We start from the raw sequence: 19,823 nt of genomic DNA on the forward strand, positions 1-19,823 counted from the left end.
GTCCATCTCAAAAAAAAAAAAAAAAAAAAAAAAAGGAAAATTGCTTACTTAAAAGCAACAATTCAGGTATTTTTCAGCACTACAAGTTTTAGTTGGTTCTTGTATCTTCCATTTCTCTCTTCAGTATTTTCATATTTGCTTTAAATTATTTAACCTACTGCTGGGTGCGGTGGCTCACACCTGTAATCCCAGCACATTGGGAGGCCAAGGCGGGCAGATCACTTAAGGTCAGGAGTTTGAGACCAGCCCGGCTAATACGGTGAAACCCTGTCTCCACAAAAAATACAAAAATTAGCCAGGCATGGTGGCACACACCTGTAATCTCAGCTATTCGGGAGGCTGAGGCAAGAGAATTACTTGAACCCAGAAGGCAGAGGTTGCAACGAGCCAAGATCATGCCACTGCACTCCAGCCTCAGCGATAGAGCGAGACTCCATCTCAAAAAAAAAAAAAATCTTAAACTTACTTTTTCTGTTTTCATCTCCTTGTGTACTAAAATTCTATCACCTCAACTTTTTGTTTGTTTGTCTTTGTTTTTGTTTTTTGAGACAAGGTCTGACTCTATCATCCAAGCTGGAGTGCAGTGGTGCAATCTCGGCTCACTGCCATCTCCACCTCCCAGGCTCAAGCCATCCTCCCACCTCAGCCTCCTGAGTAGCTGGGAGTACAGGTGCACATTACCACGCCTGGCTAATTTTTGTATTTTTTGTAGAGACAGGGTTTCACCATGTTGCCCCGGCTGGTCTCAAACTCGTGAGTTCAAGTAATCCGCCCACCTTGGCATCCTAAAGTGCAGAGATTACAAGCATGAACTACTGCACCAGGCGTAATCTCAACATTTTTACAGCTGTTTCTGTTGACTGATTTTCTTCTAATGAACCATATTTTTCTGGGTGAAACTTTCCTACTTGTATGCATATTTAGCTGTCACAACATATAGTAAAGCCTGCTAGTAGGCCAGAAAAAAGGTAGGCAGACATAGGGCCTTCTCAGACACTGGTCATGTTCTACTTCTCTGAAGGACAGGTACACAGTGTTCCCTTTTGATCTTTAAACTACACGGAACTCTTTATCTGTATGCTGTAGTTCTTGAAAAACATTGTAAAAATTAGGCTGAATGCTTTGAAAAGATGCAGGCCAGGGGCAGTGGCTCAACCTATAATCCTAACAATTTGAGAAGTCAAAGTGGGAGGTCTCCTTGAGGCCAGGAGTTTGAGACCAGCCTGGGCAACATACCAAGATCCCATATCCACAAAAAACTTAAAAAATTAGCTGAGCATGGTAGCATGTGCCTGTAGTCATAGCTACTCAGGAGGCTTACGTGGGAGGATAGCCTGACCATAGCACTTTCAGAATGCAGTCAGCTATGATGGCACCACTGCAATCCAGCCTGCACAACACAGTGAGACCGTCTCTACAAATACATAAATAATAAAAATAAAATAAGATACTAGAAAACTAAATTCAACAACACGTTAAAAAGATCATCATGAGCTGGGCATGGTGGTTCATGTTTGTAATCCCAACACTTTGGGAGGCTGAAGCAGGTGGATTGCTTGAGCTCAAGAATTCGAGACCAGCTAAATACACAGGCCAGGCACGGTGGCTTACGCCTGTAATCCTAGCACTTTGGGAGGCTCAGGCAGCTGGATCACAAGGTCAGGAGATCAAGACCATCCCGGCCAACATGGTAAAAACCCGTCTCTACTAAAATACTAAAAAAAAAAAAAAATTAGCCGGGCATGGTGGCATGTGCTTATAGTCCCAGCTACTCAGGAGGCTGAGGCAGGGGAATCGCTTGAACAGCCAACATTATATTTAATGGGGAAAATTTGAAAGCAATTCCTGTATGAACTGAAACAAGACAAGGATGCCCATTTTCACTTCTATTCACCATAGTAAGAAATCAGGCAAGAAAAAAAAAGCATCAAAATTGGAAAAGAGGAAGTCAAGCTGTCCCTGTTCGCTGATATAATCTTGTATCTAGAAAACTCTAAAGACTCCACAAAAAACACTTAGATTTGATAAATAAATTTGGTAAAGTTTCAAGACACAAATTTAACGTACAGAAATCAGTAGCATTTCTATACACCAATAACAATCTAGTGGAGGACAAAATCGAGAAGACAATCCCATTTACAATAGCTACAAAAACAATAAAATACATAGGAATACATTTAACCAAGGACGTGAAAGATGTCAATAAGGACAACTAGAAAACACTGATGAAAGAAATCACAGATGACACAAATAAATGGAAATACATCCTACGCTCATAGACTGGAAGAATCATATCATTAAAATGACTACACTTCCCAAAGCAATTAACAGATTCAACACACTCCCTATCAAATTACCATAATTTTTTGCAGAATTAGAAAAAATACCCTAAAATTCATATGAAACTAAAAAAGAGCCCAAATAACTAAAGCAATCCTAAGCAAAAAGAACAAAGCTGGGAGGCATCACACTATCTGACTTCAAATTATACTTCAAGGCTATAGTAACCAAAACAGCATGGTACTGGCATAAAAATAAGCATATAGTTCAAAGAAATGGAATAAAGAATCCAGAAATAAAGTCACACACCTAGATCCAACTGATCTTCAACGAAGTCAACAAAAATACACACTAGGAAAAGAACACCCTATTCAATAAATGGTACTGGGAAAATCAGGTAGCCAAATGCATAAGAATAAAACTGGACCCATACCTCTCACCAGATACAAAACATAACTCAAGACGGTTTAAAGACCTAAATTTAAGACATGAAACTAGAAAAACCCTAGATAAAAAATTAGGAAAAACTCTCAGACTTCAAAAGGGTAAATATAACAAAAACAGACAGGTGTGGTGGCTCACGCCTATAATCCCAGCACTTCGGGAGGCTGAGGTGGGCGGATCACGAGGTCAAGAGATCGAGACCATCCTGGCTAACATGGTGAAATGCCGTCTCTACTAAAAATACAAAAATTAGCTGGGTGTGGTGGTGCGCACCTGTAGTCCCAGCTACTTGGGAGGCTGAGGCAGGAGAATCGCTTGAATCTGGGAGGCGGAGGTTGCAGTGAGCCGAGATCGCACCACTGCGCTCCAGCCTGGTGACAGAGTGAGACTCCATCTCAATAAATAAATAAATATAGACCAGGCATGGTGGCTCACATCTGTAATCCCAGCACTCTGTCTAAGGCAGGAGGATTGCTTGAGCCTAGGAGTTCGAGGCTGCAGTGAGCTATGATCATACCGCTGCACTCCAGCCTGGGCAACAGACTGAGAACCCATCTGAAAAAACAAATCAATCAATCAATATAAAATAAATGGTGCTGGGAAAACTGGATATCCACATGCAGAAGAATGAAACTATATCCCTGTTTTTCACCATATGCAAAAGTCAACTCAAAATGGATTAAAGGCTTAAATATACGACCCAAAACTATGAAACTACAGATGAAAACATTAGGGAAATGCTATAGGACTACCTGGGCAAAAATGAATGCTTATTGGTAGCATATAAATTCAGAGTCAGGAATGATGGTGATGCCAAGCAACCACAGATTGTCCACATGGGTGGCAGAGATAGTGACACCTTTCTTTCCTTCTTTCCTTTTTTTTAGACAGGGTAGAGTGCAGTGGCATGATCACAACTCACTGCAGCCTCCAACTCCTGGCCTCAAGTGATCATCCCACCTTAGCCTCCGGAGTAGCTGAGACTACAGGTGCACTTCATCACACCTGGCTAATTAAACAATTTTTTTTTTTTTGTAGAGATGAAGTCACACTATGTTCTCTAGGCTGGTCTCAAACTCCTGGGCTCAAGCAATCCTCCTGCCGCAACCTCCCAAAGTGCTGAGATTACAGGTATGAGCCACTACATCCAGTCTCTTTAAAAAAAAAAAAAAAAAAAAAAGTGCTCACAGGAGAAGAAAGTGACATTTTGCTTTCAGTTGGTTCAACATACACAAACTTTGTCTCATGCACAAAACTATTAAAAATATGCTATAAAATTACCTTCAGGTTATATGCATATGGCATATACAAAACAAATGAATTTATTTTCATTCATAAGATACCTTATTATGTATTAGCAATATTCAAAATTCAAAAAAAATCCAAAATCTGAAACACTTCTGGTCCTAAGCATTTCAGATAAAGGATACTCAGCCTGTACCAGACAAAATGAAATTTACAATAAAAATTGTGATGACAGGAGGCTGAGATAGGTGGACTGCTGAAGCCCAACACTTCAAGATTACTGTGAGCAGTGATCACACCACTACACTCCAGTCTCAGCAACAGAGCTAGACACCCCATTTCTAGAAAAAAAAATTTAATAAGAAAATAGTTATGAGGCAAAGAAGGTCACTAAATATTGCAATAGTTCTTCAAGAAGACAATAATATAAACAAACCTAATAAGAGCACAACAAAATATATAAAGCTAAAAACTGACAGAATTGGAGAAACTGACAGTTCTACAAACAGTTAGAGACTTTAACAACTCACTTTGAATAATAAAGTAGACATAAGATCAATAAAGAAACAGAGTACTTACATAATACCATAAACCAACTAGAGCTAAACAAATATGAACACTCCAACCCATAAAAGCAGAATACACTTTTTTTTAAGTGCACTTAGAGGCTGAGGCAGGAGGTGCACTTGAGCCCAGGAGTTCGAGGCTGTAGTGAGCTATGGTCACGCCAATGCACTTTAGCCTGGGCAACACAGCAAGATCTCATCTCTATAAATATATAAATGAATGAGTGAATGAATGAATGAAAAAGAAAAGAGAACCCAGATCAATACCTTAAGCAAGCAGAAAAAGAAGAGCAAGCTGAATTCAAAGCTAGCAGAAGGAAGGAAATAAAGATCAGATCAGAGATGAACAAAACACGGAAGAGAAAAATAGAAAAAAATCAGTAAAACCAAAAGCTGTTTTTTTGAGAAGATAAACAAAATTGATAAACATTTAGCTAGACTGACCAGGATTTTAAAAAAGCACTCAAATTACTAACTTTAGAAAGTAGAGACAATTCTGCATACCTTAAAAATGAAAAGATTTAGAATAATTTGTACACCAGCAGACTAGATAATCTAGGTGATACAGACAGGGTCCTAGAAATACACAAAGTACCAAAACTGATTCAAGAAGAGAGAAAATCTAAACAAATCTTAGATTGAATCAACAGTCAAAAACCTCCTCAAAAAGAAAAGCCCACACTCACTTTGGCAGCACATATATTAAAATTGGAACAATATAGAGATCAGCATGGCCTCTGTGCAAGGATGACACGTAAACTTGTGACGCGTTCCATATTTTTTTTAATTTAAAAAAAAAAAGAAAAGCCCAAGAGCACAAGGCTTTACAGGTAAATTCTACCAAACATTTTTCTTTTTATTTTAAGACAAGGTTTCACTCTGTAACCCAGGCTAGGGTACACTGGCACCATTACAGATCACTGCAACCTTGAACCTTCTGGCTCAAGCAATCCTCCCACCTCAGCCTCCCGAGTAGTTGGAACTACAGATGCTGCTGCCAGGCCCAGGTAATTTTTTTTTTATATATAATTTTTTTAGTAGAGATAAGGTCTCACTATGTTGCATAGGCTAGTCTCAAAACTCCTGGCCCCAAGTGATCCTCCTGCCTCTCTCTACCTCTGTGTTGGGATTACCGGAGTAAGCCACCACACACAGCCTTGCCAAACATTTAAAGAATAATTAACACCAATCCTCAAACTCTTTCAAAAAACAAGAGGCGAGACATGTTCTCACTCATAGGTAGGAACTGAACAATGAGATCACTTGGACACAGGGCGGGGAACATCACACACCGGGGCCTGTCGGGGGTCAGTACTGGGGGAGGGATAGCATTAGGAGAAATACCTAATGTAAATGATGAGTTGATGGGTGTAGCAAACCAACATGGCACATGTATACCTATGTAACAAACCTGCACATTGTGCACATGTACCCTAGAACTTAAAGTATTAAAAAAAAAAAAAAAAAAAGAGGCAAGAATACTCACTCATTCTATGAAGGCAGGATACCTTACTACCAGGCAAAAACATCACAAGAAAATTATAGACAGAATATGCCTTATACACACAGATGCAAAAGATCCTAAACAAACTACTAGCAAATCCAATCCAACCGTATATTAAGAGGATTATATATTACAATAAATAGAATTATCCCAGGGATGCCAGGATGGCTCACTTTATGAAAATCAAGTAATACTGTGTTTTTTTGTTTTTATTTTTTAATGAGATGGGGTCTTACCTTGCTGCCCAAGCTAGTCTCAAACTCCTGAGCTCAAGTGATCCTCCTGCCTTGGCCTCCTAAAGTGCTAGGATTACAGGTGTGAGCCACTGCACCTGGCCCACTGCACTAATTGAATGAAGGAGAAAAATCATAATCATATGGCCATCTCAATTGATGCAAAAAGAAAAAAGCATCTGACAAAATCCAATACCCTTTCCTGATAAAAATCACTCAAACTATATATAGAAAGGAACTTCTTCAACATGACAAAAAGATTTTATAAAAAACACACACTTAAAACTATATTTAATCCTGAAAGACTGAAAGGTTTCCTCATAAGATCAGGAACAAAACAAGGATGCCTTCTTTTGCCGTTTCTATTCAACACTGTAATGCAAGTTCTAGCCAGAGCAATTAGGGGAGAAAAAGATGTAACCCATCCAAATTGGAAAGGAAACTATAAAATTCTCTACTTGCAGATGACTTCATCCTATATATAGAAAACCTAAAAACAAACACACAAGCTATTAGAGCTAATATATAAATTCAGTACAGAATCAGTTTTATGTCTGTGTATATCTTCATATATACTAGTAATGTACAATCTGAAAATGAAACCAAAACAATTCCATTTACGATAGTATCAAAAAGAATAACATTACAGGTATGAGGCACCACATCCAGCCCACATACTTAGGAATAAATTTATCCAAGAAGGGATAAGAGTTGTACACTGAAAACTAGCAAACATTGGTGAAAGAAATTAAATGAGATCTAAATAAAAAGACGCCCTATGTTCATGGATTGGGAGAATCAGTATCGTTAAGACAGCAATATTACACAAACTGGTCCACAGATTCAATGTAATCCCTTTCAAAATCTCAATGGTCTTTGTTACAGAAATGGAAAAGCTGTTCCTAAAATTCATATGGAGACTTCTGCTCCAAGATGTAAAGGGCTTGGAAGCTGTCAATACCATCCTCACAAGGAAAACAAACAAAAATGAAAAAGCTGAAAAACAAGAACCCTCTTAGATCCATCAGAGAACTTAGGTCACAGGGCAAGCCACTGCCGTATAAACTGGACAGAGAAGCATACACAAAGAATCACAGCTTTCCAGAAAAAAAAAAAAAAAAAAAAAAGAAGCCCAGGAGCAAACGCCTGCTGCTAGAGACCTTACTTCTTTTCACAAAACCTACAAGTAAGAAGAGAGTGGAATTAACTATTTAAACGGATGAAAGATGGCCAGTTGTGGTGGCTCATGCTTGTAATCCCAGCACTTTGGAGGCCTAGTGGGGTGGATCGCTTGAGTCCAGGAGTTCGAGACCAGCCGGGTCAACATGGAGAAACCCCATCTCTATTAAAAATACAAAAATTAGCCAGGCATGGTGGCGGGAGCCTGTAATCCCAGCTACTCAAGAGGCTGAAGCAGGAAAATCGCTTGAACTAGGGAGGTGGAGGTGGCAGTGTGCTGAGATCGCGCCACTGCACTCATGCCTGGGGGACAGAGTGAGACTCTGTCTCAAAAAAATAAAATAAAGTGTTGAAAGAAAGAAAAAACCCACCAAACTAGAATTTGGTATCCAATGGCACTATCCTTCAAAAGTGAAGAAGAAATAAAGACCTTCTCAGATAAACAAGAACTGTGAGAATCTGTTGCCAGTAGACCTGCCTGACAAGAAATGTCAAAGGAAGTTCCTCACAGAGGAAGAAAGTATAGATAAAAAATTTGAATCTACATAAACAAGGAATGTTAGAGAAGAAATGAAGGTACAATCATATCTTACTTTTCTTAGTTTAAATTGTTTAGGTAACAATTTCTTCGAAATAATAGCAGCAATGTATTGCATGATTATAGGTCGTGGGTAAGTGAAATGAATCATAAAAATGTCATAAGGGACGGGAGGAAGAAACTGGGTATCCTGTTAAAGGGTACCCACACAAACCATAAAGTACAGTGTCATTTGAAAATGTAAATAAATTCCTTGTCAATGAATACTGCAAACCACAGGGCAATCAGTATAAAATTTTATTAGCCAAAACAATCTTCAAAAAGAAAAATAAAGTTAGAAGATTCACTTCCTGATTTCAAAATTACTACAAAGCTATAATAATTGCAATTGTGTGGTGCTGGCATAAGGACAGACATACAGATCAATGAAACAGAACTGAGTGTCCAGAAGGAAACCCATACATCTATGATCAAATGGTTTTCAACCAGGGTGTCAAGAGCATTCAGTAGAGAAAGAATGGTCTCTTCAACAAATGGAAACCCACATGAGAAAAAAAATTGACTTTTATCTTTTTTTTTTTTTTCTGAGACAGAGTCTTACTCTGTTGCCCAGGCTGGAGTGCAGTGGTGTGATCTCAGCTCACTACAACCTCCACCTCTGGGTTCAAGTGATTTTCATGCCTCAGCCTCCCGAGTAGCTAGGATTACAGGTGAACGCCACCATGCCCAACTACGTTTTGTATTTTTAGTACAGACGGAGTTTCACCATATTGCTAGGCTGGTCTCAACCTCCTGACCTCAAGTGATCCGCCCACCTTGGCCTCTCAAAGTGCTAGAATTACAGGCATGAGCCACCACACCTGGCCTTGGACCTTTATCTTCACTGTATACAAAAATTAAGTCACAGTGAGACTCCAACTCAAAAAAAAAGAAAAAAAGAAAAGAAAAACTCAGAGCCCAAAGGTCAACCTGCAACTACAGAGCTCCTAGGTTCTCTTTTTTCTGTTTTTTGAAACAGGGTCTCAATCTGTCATCCAGGCTGGAGTGCAGTGGTGCCATCTTGGCTCACCACAACTTCCACTTCCCAAGGCTCTGGGGACCCTCTCACTCAGCTTCCTGAGTAGATGGGACTATAGGCATGCACCACCACACCTGGCTAATTTTTGTGGTTTTTTGTAGTGATGGGGTTTCACCATGTTGCCAAGGCTGGTCTCAAACTCCTAGGCTCAAGGCATCCACCCACCTTAGCCTCCCAAAGTGTTGTGATTACAGGCATGAGCCACCCGGCCCATTTCTCTATTTTCTTTAACGCCTGCTTTAAATCTGCTGTTATTTTTCTGCTGCTGTTGAGATAAAAACCACTGTTTGGATCCAACATTTTTTTTGTAAGCTGGTAAGTTTATATTTATATCTCAAGGTTAGAGTTCTGAAGCAACAGCTATAGTATCTTTGTGTAGATGTATGTATGTATGCATATATACATGTATGTTGTTATGTGTTGTGGCCACAAGGTACCAAACTGTCTTACCAGTAAAGGAGAACTTGTAAATTAAGTATATAAGCTCAAATGATTTTCAAGTTCACAAGACATAAGTTTTTAATAAATACACTGGCTTTAAAATTATTGGTTAAGGCCGGGCGCAGTGGCTCACGCCTGTAATCCCAGCACTTTGGGAGGCCGAGACGGGTGGATCACAAGGTCAGGAGTTCAAGACCAGCCTGGCCAACATGGTGAAACTCCATCTCTACTAAAAATACAAAAATTGGCCAGGCGTGGTGGCCATGTCTGTAATCCCAGCTACTTGGGCGGCTGAGGCAGGAGAATCGCTTGAACCCAGGAGGCAGAGGTTACAGTGAGCCGAGACCGCACCACTGCACTCCAACCTGGTGACAGAGCGAGACACCATCTTAAAATTATTGGTTAAATAAAATTTCAAATGTCTTCAGAATTGTCAGCATACATTTTTGTCTAAATTTATTGATCAAACAGTTTCATATTTATCTCTGCTAGGTATTTTATGATGTTGAGGTTTGGCATGAAGATTATAAAACTATAAACCCAGCCCAAAACTGGATAATCTTTGTGTAGCATCATTATTTTTTTTTTCCCCAAGACGGAGTCTTGCTCTGTCGCCCAGGCTGGAGTACAGTGGTACGCTCTTGGCTTACTGTAACCTCCACCTCCCAGGTTCGAGTGATTCTCCTGCCTCAGCCTTCCGAGTAGCTGGGATTACAGACACGTGCCCCGACGCCTGGCTAATTTTTCTATTTTTAGTAGAGATGGGGTTTCAGAATGTTGGCCAGGCTGGTCTCGAACTCTTGACCTCGTGATCCGCCCACCTAGGCCTCCCAAACTGCTGGGATTACAGATGTGAGCCACCACGCCCAGCCCAGTATTATTGTTTTGCTTTTGAGATAAGATGTCACTCTGTCACTCAGGCTGGAGTGCAGTGGCATGATCACGGCTCACTGCAACCTTGACCTCCTGGGCTCAAGCAATCTTCTCACCTCAGCCTCCTTGAGTAGCTGGGACTACAGGCATGTGCCACCATGCTAGGCTAATTTTTTTTTCTTTTTTTTGAAACAAGAGTCTTGCTCTGTTGCCCAGGCTGGAGTGCAGTGTGTGATCTCAGCTCACTGCAATCTCTACCTCCCGGGTTGATGCAATTCTCATGCCTCAATCTCCTGAGTAGCTGGGATTACAGACGTGTATCACCATGCCTGGCTAATTTTTGTATATTCAGTAGAGACGAGGTTTCGCCATGTTACCCAGGCTGGTCTCATGTGACCCACCTGCCTCAGACTCCCAAAGGGCTGGGATTACAGGCGTGAGCCACTGTACCCAGCCTAATTTTTTAATTTTTTTGTAGAGATGGGGTCTCACTATGTTACCCAGACTGGTCCCGAACTCCTGGGCTCAAGCAATCCTCCTGCTTTCATTTCCCAAAGTGCTGAGATTGCAGACGTGAGTAACTGCACCTGGCTGTTTGTGTAATTTTTGATAACTAAGGCATGTAATATTGTTGATTTAATGAAAACAGCTAAATCCTGAGTTGTCAGCCAAATAAAAAATTATTTAATCTTAAAGTTCTTACCCAAGTAAACACCTAATATTCACAGTCTATAAAAACAGTTAAAAACAGGGAAATAACTTTAAATAACTAGCTTTGTATAATATCACAGTTTGTATAAATAATGTAAATAATGTAAGTAAACTACAGAAAAATAATACAGCTGGGTGCGGTGACTCATGCCTGTAACCATGGCAATTTGGGAGGCCGAAGTGGACAGATTATTTGAGGTAAGGAGTTCAAGACCAGCCTGACCAACATGGTGAAATCCCATCTTCACTAAAAATACAAAAAATTTTAGCAGGGTGTGGTGGCGCATGCCTACAGTCCCAGCTACTTGTAGGAGTTGAGGTGGGAGGATCACCTGAACTGGGGCAGAGGTTGCAGTGAGCCAAGATCGTACCACTGCACTCAGCTTGGGCGACAGAGGAAGACCCTGTCTCAAAAAAAAAAAAAGAAAAAGAAAAAAAAGTAATGATACATTAGGTAAACATAATGGAATAAATGCTTATAAAACAAGAAATGGTATGATGATTACTCAAAAAATTAAACATAAATTTACCATATGATGTATCAATTCCACTTCCTGGGTATATACTCAAAAGAAATGAAAGTAGGGGCTCAAAAAGTTATTTCTACACTCATGTTCAACAGAGTTGCAGTTGGGGGAGACGAATACGTTCTGGAGATAAATGGTAGTGATGGCTGCACAATGTGGATGTACTTAATTGTACAGTTCTGTGGTATTAAAAATTGTTAAAATGGTAAATTTTATGTTATTTATAGCTTACCATAATTTTTTTGTTGTTTTTTGGCTTTTTTTTGAGACAGAGTCTCGCTCTGTCGCCCACGCTGGAGTGCAGTGGTGCAATCTCGGCTCACTACAACCTCCGCCTCCCGGGTTTAAGTGATTTTCCTGCCTCAGCCTCCCAAGTAGCTGGGACCACAGGTGCACACCACCATGCCTGGCTAATTTTTTGTATTTTTAATAGAGATGGGGTTTCACCTTGTTAGCCAAGATGGTCTCGATCTCCTGACCTTGTGATCCGCCCGCCTCGGCCTCCCAAAGTGCTGGGATTACAGGCATGAGCCACTGCACCCGCCCAGCTTACCATAATTTTTTTAAAGCAAGCACAGAAAGAAAAGGAACTGTTCTGTGAATCTGTACAGTAATCATTTAGAAAATATGGAAATTAAAGGCAGAGAGCTACATTTAATAAATGTCTACTTAGGCCGGGCACGGTGGCTCACGTCTGTAATTCCAGCACTTTGGGAGGCTGAGGCCGGCAGATCATGAGGTCAGGAGTTTGAGACCAGCCTGGCCAACATGGTGAAACCCTGTCTCTACTAAAGATACAAAAAATTAGCTGGGTGTGGTGGTGTGCAGCCATAATCCCAGCTACTCGGGAGGCTGAGGCAGGAGAATCACTTGAACCCAGGAGGTGGAGGTTGCAGTGAACAGAGATGGTGCCATTGCACTCCAGCCTGGGTGACACGGCAAGACTCCATCTCAAAATAAATAAATAAATATCTACTTAAAATGTGAAATCTGATAAGTTATAAACAAACTAAAAACTTGCTACAAAAAATAAGCAAAAAACTTGAATACATTTTTCACCAAAACATATATAATACACATATATACACATATGTATATAAGTATATATGTGTATATGTGTATATATATACACATATGTGTATATGTGTATATATATACACATATGTGTATATGTGTATATATATACACATATGTGTATATGTGTGTATATATGTGTATATATACACATATGTGTATATGTGTATATATATACACATATGTGTGTATATGTGTATATATACACATATGTGTGTATATGTGTATATATACACATATGTGTGTATATGTGTATATATGTGTATATATGTGTATATATGTGTATGTGTATAAACACACATATATGTGTATGTGTATATACACACATATATGTATGTGTGTATATACACACATACGTATATGTGTGTATATATGTGTATATATATACACATATATGTATATGTGTGTATATATATGTGAATATATATACACACATATACATATATATGGCCAATAAGCACAAGAAACAATACTAACATCTTTTTTTTCACCCAGGCCAGAGTGCAGTGGCACAATCTTGGCTCACTGCAGTCTCCATCTCCCGGGTTCAAGCAATTCTCCTGCCTCAGCCTCCTGAGTAGCTGAGACTACAGGCATGCACCACCACGCCTGGCTAATTTTTTGTATTTTTAGTAGAGACAAGGTTTCACCATGTTGGCCAGGCTGGTCTCGAACTCCTGACATCGTGATCCGCCCCCCCTTGGCCTCCCAAAGTGCTGGGATTACAGGCTTAAGCCACTAACACCTTTAGTAATTAGGGAAATATAAACTGTTACTAACATCTTTAGTGATTAGAGAAATATAAATCAAAATTACAATGAGATACCACTTCACACACATTAGGTGGGCTATAACTAAAAATAAAAATAAGGCTGGGTGTAGTGGCTCACACCTGTAATCCCAGCACTTCAGGAGGTTGAGGAGGACAGATCACTTGAGCCAAAGAGTTCGAGACCAGCCTAGGCAACATGATGAAACCCCATCTCTGCCAAAAACACAAAAAATCAGCCAGGTGTGGTGGAGCATGTCTGTAGTCCCAGCTACTTAGGAGGCTAAGGTGGGAGAATTGCTTGAGCCTGGGAGGAAGAGGCTGCAGTGAGCCGAGATCATGCCACTGAACTCCAGCTTGGGCTACAGAGCAAGACCTTGTCTCAAATAAATAAATAAGGCCCGGCGCAGTGGCTCATGCCTGTAATCCCAGCACTGTGGGAGGCCAAAGCGGGTGGATCACCTGAGATCAAGAGTTCAAGACCAGCCTGGCCAACATGGTGAAACCCCATCTCTATTAAAAATACAAAAAATTCGGCCGGGCGCGGTGGCTCACGCTTGTAATCCTAGCACTTTGGGAGGCCGAGGCGGGCGGATCACGAGGTCAGGAGATCGAGACCACGGTGAAACCCCGTCTCTACTAAAAATACAAAAAATTAGCCGGGCGTGGTGGCAGGTGCCTGTAGTCCCAGCTACTTGGAGAGGCTGAGGCAGGAGAACGGCGTGAACCCGGGAGGCGGAGCTTGCAGTGAGCCGAGATTGCGCTACTGCACTCCAGCCTGGGCGACAGAGCGAGACTCCGTCTCAAAAAAAAAAAAAAAAAAAAAATACAAAAAATTAGTCAGGTCTGGTGGCACGCGCCTGTAATCCCAGCTACTCGGGAGACTGAGGCAGGAGAATTGCTTGAACCCAGGAGGCAAAGGTTACAGTGAGCCGAGGTCACGCAATTGCACTCCAGCCTGGGCAATAAGAGCAAAACTCCATCTCAAAATAAATAAATAAATAAATAAATAAATAAATAACAAAGTAATAAATGTTGCTGAGGACGTAGAGAAATTAGGCTGGGCGCAGTGGCTCACACCTATAATCCCAGCACTTTGGGAGGCCGTGGCAGGTGGATAATTTGAGATCAGGAGTTCGAGACTAGCCTGACCAACATGATGAAACCCCACCTCTACTAAAAATACAAAGAATTAGCCAGACAGCCGGGCATGTTCACTCACATCTGTAATCCCAGCACTTTGGGAGGCCAAGGCAGGCAGATCACAAGGTCAGGAGTTTGAGACCAGCCTGGCCAACATACTGAAATCCCATCTCTACTAAAAATACAAAAATTAGCCAGGCATGGTGGCACATACCTGTAGTCCTGGCTACTCGGGAGGCTGAGGCAGGGGAACTGCTTAAACCCAGGAGGCGGAGGTTGAAGGGAGCCAAGATCGCGCCATGCACTCCAGCCTGGGCTACACAGCAAGACTCCATCTCAAAAAAAAAAGGTCATGCATGGTGGCATGCGCCTATAATCTCAGCTACTCAGGAAGCTGAGGCACGAGAATCACTTGAAGCTAGAAGGTGAAGGTTGCAGTGAGCCGAGATCACGCCACTGCACTCCAGGGCAACAGGGCATGACTGCCTCAGAAAAAAAAAAAAAAGGATGAAATTAGAACCCTCTACACTGCTGGTGGGAGTGTAATATGGTACAGCCAGGGTTGAAAACAATTTGGCAGTTCCTTTAAAAATAAAAGGTAAAAGAATTACTGCATGACCCAGGTACATACCCAAAAGAACGGAAAAAAAGGTATTCAAACAAAAACTTGTACATCAGTGTTCATAGCAGCACTATTCACAATGCCAAAAGGTAGAAAAACCAAAATGCCTAAGAATAGATAAACAAATATAGCATAGCCATACAATGAAATATTATTCAGCCATTAAAAAAAAATGAAGTACTGGCTGGGTGTGGTGGCTCACACCTGTAATCCCAGCACTTTGGGAGGCCGAGGCGGGCAGACCACAAGGTCAGAAGTTCGAGACCAGCCTGGCCAGCAGAGCAAAACCCTGTCTCTACTAAAAATACAAAAAACTAGCCGGGCATGGTGGCAAGCGCCTGTAATCCCAGCTACTCGGGAGGCTGAGGCAGGAGAATCGCTTGAACCCGGGAGGCAGAGGCTGCAGTGAGCCGAGATGGAGCCATTGCACTCCAGCCCGGGCAACAGTACAAGACTCCATCTCTTAAAAAAAAAAAAAAAAAAAGTACTTTGGGATTACTTATCCCAGAGGATATTTTTTAAAATGAAGTACTTATACATGCTACAGCATGGATGAACCCAGAAAACATAAGGCTAAATTAAAGAAATAGACACAAAAAGTCACATATTATATGACTCCACTTCTGTGAAATACAAAGAATGAGTAAACCCATACAGAAAGAAATCAGATTAGTGTTTTGCAGGAGTTTCAGGGAGGGAGGAGCAGAGAGTAACTGCTTAATAGGTATGAAGTTGTGGCTGAGCGTGGTGGCTCACACTTGTAATCCCAACACTTTGGGAGGCCAAGGTGGGCACATCACCTGATGTCAGGAGTTCAAGACCAGCCTGGACAACACGGTGAAACCCCATCTCTACTAAAAATACAAAACTTAGCCAGGTTAGGTGGCGGGCACCTGTAATCCCGGCAACTTCGGAGGCTGAGGCACGAGAATTGCTTGAACCTGGGAGGCAGAGGTTACAGTGAGCCGAGATGGTGCCACTGCATTCCAGCCTGGATGACAGAGGGAGACTCCATCTCAAAAAAAAAAAAAGTATGAAGTTCCCTTTAAGGATGACGAAAATATTTTGGAGAGAGTTTATGGTTGTACAACATTGAAAATGTACCAAATGCCACTAAATCGTGCACTTTACAATGGTTAATTTTCTGTTATATAAATTTTACCTCAATAAATAAGAGGATGCTCTGATAGCATCTTATGAAAGCAATTACCCAAACATGAAGTATTTTACTACTTATTACCTCCCAATTAAAACAAAGTAACACTGAAATATTTTTTTGTTTTGTTTTTTTGAGACGGAGTCTTTCTCTGTTGCCAGGCTGGAGTGCAGTGGCGTGATCCCAGCTCACTGCAACCTCCGACTCCTCGGTTCAAGTGATTCTCCTGCCTCAGCCTCCCGAGTAGCTAGGATTACAGGCATACGCAACCACGTCCAGCTAATTTTTATATTTTTAGTAGAGCCGGGGTTTCACCACGTTGGCCAGGATGGTCTCAACCTCCTGACCTCATGATCTGCCCGCCTCGGCCTCCCAAAGTGCTGGGATTACAGGCGTGAGCCACAGTGCCCGGCCTGAAATATTTATTAAACTGTCGTTTATTTATTTTGTTGGTTGGTTGGTTGGTTTCAGAGACATCTTGCCCTGTCACTCAGGCTGGAGTGTAGTGGCATGATCAGATCTCACTGCAGCCTCAAACTCCTGGGCTCAAGCAATCCTCTTGCCTCAGTCTCTTGAGTAGCTGAGACTACCAGCTCGTGCCATGACACCTAGCTAATTTATTTATTTTTTTTTATAGAGACAGAGTCTTGCTATGTTGCCCAAGCTGATCTTGAACTCCTGGCCTCAAGTGATCCTCCATAAGCCACCACACTCGGCTTAAACTGTCTTAAGACTAAGATGCTTAGAGAGGGAAAAGTGGTATTACAGTAAGCTCCTTGGGCATGACTTACAGACTATTTACTCTAAAATCTAAAAGACCCTTTTTAAAAGCGGGATGAGGTGACTCTTCTAATTTAGTCAGCATGAGCAAGAACAAACAAAACCTACAAACTCAACTATTGAAAGTTACTTCGAACTTTATACTGAAAAAGCACTATATAAAAATTTCCATCGGTTATTCCTCATGGTCACTTTTACAAGATGGTTTGTACCCAACTGGCTAAATGACTTCCCTTGTTACCCACTGTATGCACTATTTCCCTTCCAACAGTGACATCCCCTTGCTCTCTGTCAAGTAGGATTAAAACTTTTCAGACTCAAGTATTTTTCTTTTTCTCGTGGCTCTCCAGATATTATTAGCTATTTCTTCAAGAGGCTTTAGAGGCAGAGATTCTTGAGCTTGACATCCTGGCTCCACCACATACCAGCAGTGTGAACTTCAGAAGTAACCTTCCTTTCTCTGCCTCATTTGCTGATCTGTAAAACTGGAATAGCCACACTTCAGTGGCTTGCTGTGAGAATAAAATGCATTTAACATGCCACTTGTTATGTAAACTCTCAATAAATTGCCATCACTATTATTAGTATTATGTTTTCTCACTAATACTTCCCTAGAACAAGCCTTTACTGCTGCTAGATTATATCCACTAGATTATGTCTGCATTTCCTCAACCAGCTCACTTCCTATTTTTCAGTAATCCAAAGTATTATGCAGATCACCATCAGATTTACCTTGAATACATACAGATACTTCCTGTTACTCTCTAGCTTAAGAACCTTTAATGTGGTGATGTCCATCTCATGTCATCCAAGGATAAAGCAACCCTTGTTTATCCCAGCTTGGCTCTTGGTCTGTGCCCATGGCTGGTTCGTGCCTTGGATACATGGAAAATAAGTAAATTACTAAAAAATAAAAATTAAAAATCTTCCATGGATCCCTGCTTATGAGCACATCAAATCTAATTTCCTCTGCCTAACTTTCATTATCCTCTCTTAACAGCAGTTCCCAAACTTTGAGTGTACATCAAAATCATCTGGCATGCTTGTTAAAATACAGATTGCTGGACCCCAGTCCAGAGTTTCCAATTCAGTAGGTATGGGAGCAGGGCCTTAAAATCTGCATTTATGATAAATTTCCAGGAGACGCTGCTGCTGGTCAAGAAACCACATTTTGAAAAGTACTATTCTATCTTGACCAGCCTGACTAACGTGGAGAAATCCCATCTCTACTAAAAATACAAAATTAACCGGGCGTGGTGGCGCATGCCTGAAATCCCAGCTATTCGGGAGGCCAAGGCAGGAGAATCGCTTGAACCCAGGAGGCGGAGGTTGCAGTGAGCTGAGATCGTGCCATTGCACTCCAGCCTGGGCAACAAGAGCGAAACTCCATCTCACACACACACACACACACACACACACACCAAGAGCGAAACTCCATCACAAACACACACACACACACACACACACACACACACACACAGAGGACTCTTCTAAAATAGACCCCATTCTGCCTCCATAAGCTTATTTCTCCTTCCTCCCCACCTAGCACACACTGCTTTAGATTAATCTTTTCACAGACTGTGGCCAATTCTCCCACCCTGTGCTGGCCTAGCACACTTTCTTGCTTTTCCAAATCAAACCCAGCCTTTAAGCCTGTGATTCTTAACACTGCCTGCACATTACAAACATCTGGGAAAGCTTTTAAAAACTGCAGATGCACCTCAGCCGAGATTCTGATTCATCTGATTTTTGATTAAGTTTTCCCAAGTGATTCTAAGGAGCAGTCAGAGTTGAGATCCACTACTTTAACTTTAATCTCCTTCCTGTCAGAATTGTGAATACTCACTGGATTTTCTCCCCTCTAAATTACTGTAATGTGGACAGATTAGATCAAGTTTTTGCTTCATTACATATCTGTGTTCTTCTCTACCTTTCATTTTAAGTCTTGTTTCTTTCAACTTGAAATTGAAGATATAGTCTATATCTTCAATTTCTATATTACCACAGCTCTAGTATGGTAATGAGTACACAGTAGAAACTGATTATTTCTTCACTGATTGTGAGTTCAAATTAGAATTCAGAGCCTTAAAATATTTTTTGGCATATTATTTTGACAAAGCCTTAAAATATTTCTAATCTATTGAATTCAGCAAATTATATTCCTTTCTTTTTAAATATGGTTCTGCAACAAACTCATTTTGTTATGGTGAATCATTTAGCCCCTTCCTTCCCCAATAAATAAATTGGAAAGAAAAATAGTAATGTATAAAAATGCTTTAAGCCGGGCGCGGTGGCTCACGCTTGTAATCCCAGCACTTTGGGAGGCCGAGGTGGGCGGATCACGAGGTCAGGAGATCGAGACCACGGTGAAACCCCGTCTCTACTAAAAATACAAAAAAATTAGCCAGGCGTGGTGGCAGGCGCCTGTAGTCCCAGCTACTAAGAGAGGCTGAGGCAGGAGAACGGCATGAACCCGGGAGGCGGAGCTTGCAGTGAGCCGAGATTGCGCCACTGCACTCCAGCCTGAGCGACAGAGCGAGACTCTGTCTCAAAAAAAAAAAGAGACTCCGTCTCAAAAAAAAAAAAATGCTTTAAAAAATAATAAAATGAATAATAGCATTGCAAGTGGCTTCACAGTTGCTTCCTTAGAGCAAATGGCC

General features: G+C 41.1%; 1 protein-coding gene, 1 non-coding gene and 1 pseudogene across 5 annotated transcripts in view; 2 read left to right on the forward strand and 1 right to left on the reverse strand.

Annotated features, from left to right (window-relative positions):
• CSNK1G1 (casein kinase 1 gamma 1) overlaps positions 1-19,823 on the reverse strand; it is a 215,469-nt gene that overhangs the window by 181,996 nt on the left and 13,650 nt on the right. The gene's annotated exons all lie outside the window — the stretch shown is intronic.
• On the forward strand, positions 5,218-5,317 carry LOC115835603 (annotated as a pseudogene).
• LOC115835751 lies at positions 17,922-18,051 on the forward strand. The gene has a single exon (XR_004030774.1). It is a non-coding gene; the product is annotated as a small nucleolar RNA SNORA48 (small nucleolar RNA).

Source organism: Nomascus leucogenys, chromosome 6, assembly GCF_006542625.1.
Source record: "Nomascus leucogenys isolate Asia chromosome 6, Asia_NLE_v1, whole genome shotgun sequence".
NCBI classification, from domain to species: domain Eukaryota; kingdom Metazoa; phylum Chordata; class Mammalia; order Primates; family Hylobatidae; genus Nomascus; species Nomascus leucogenys.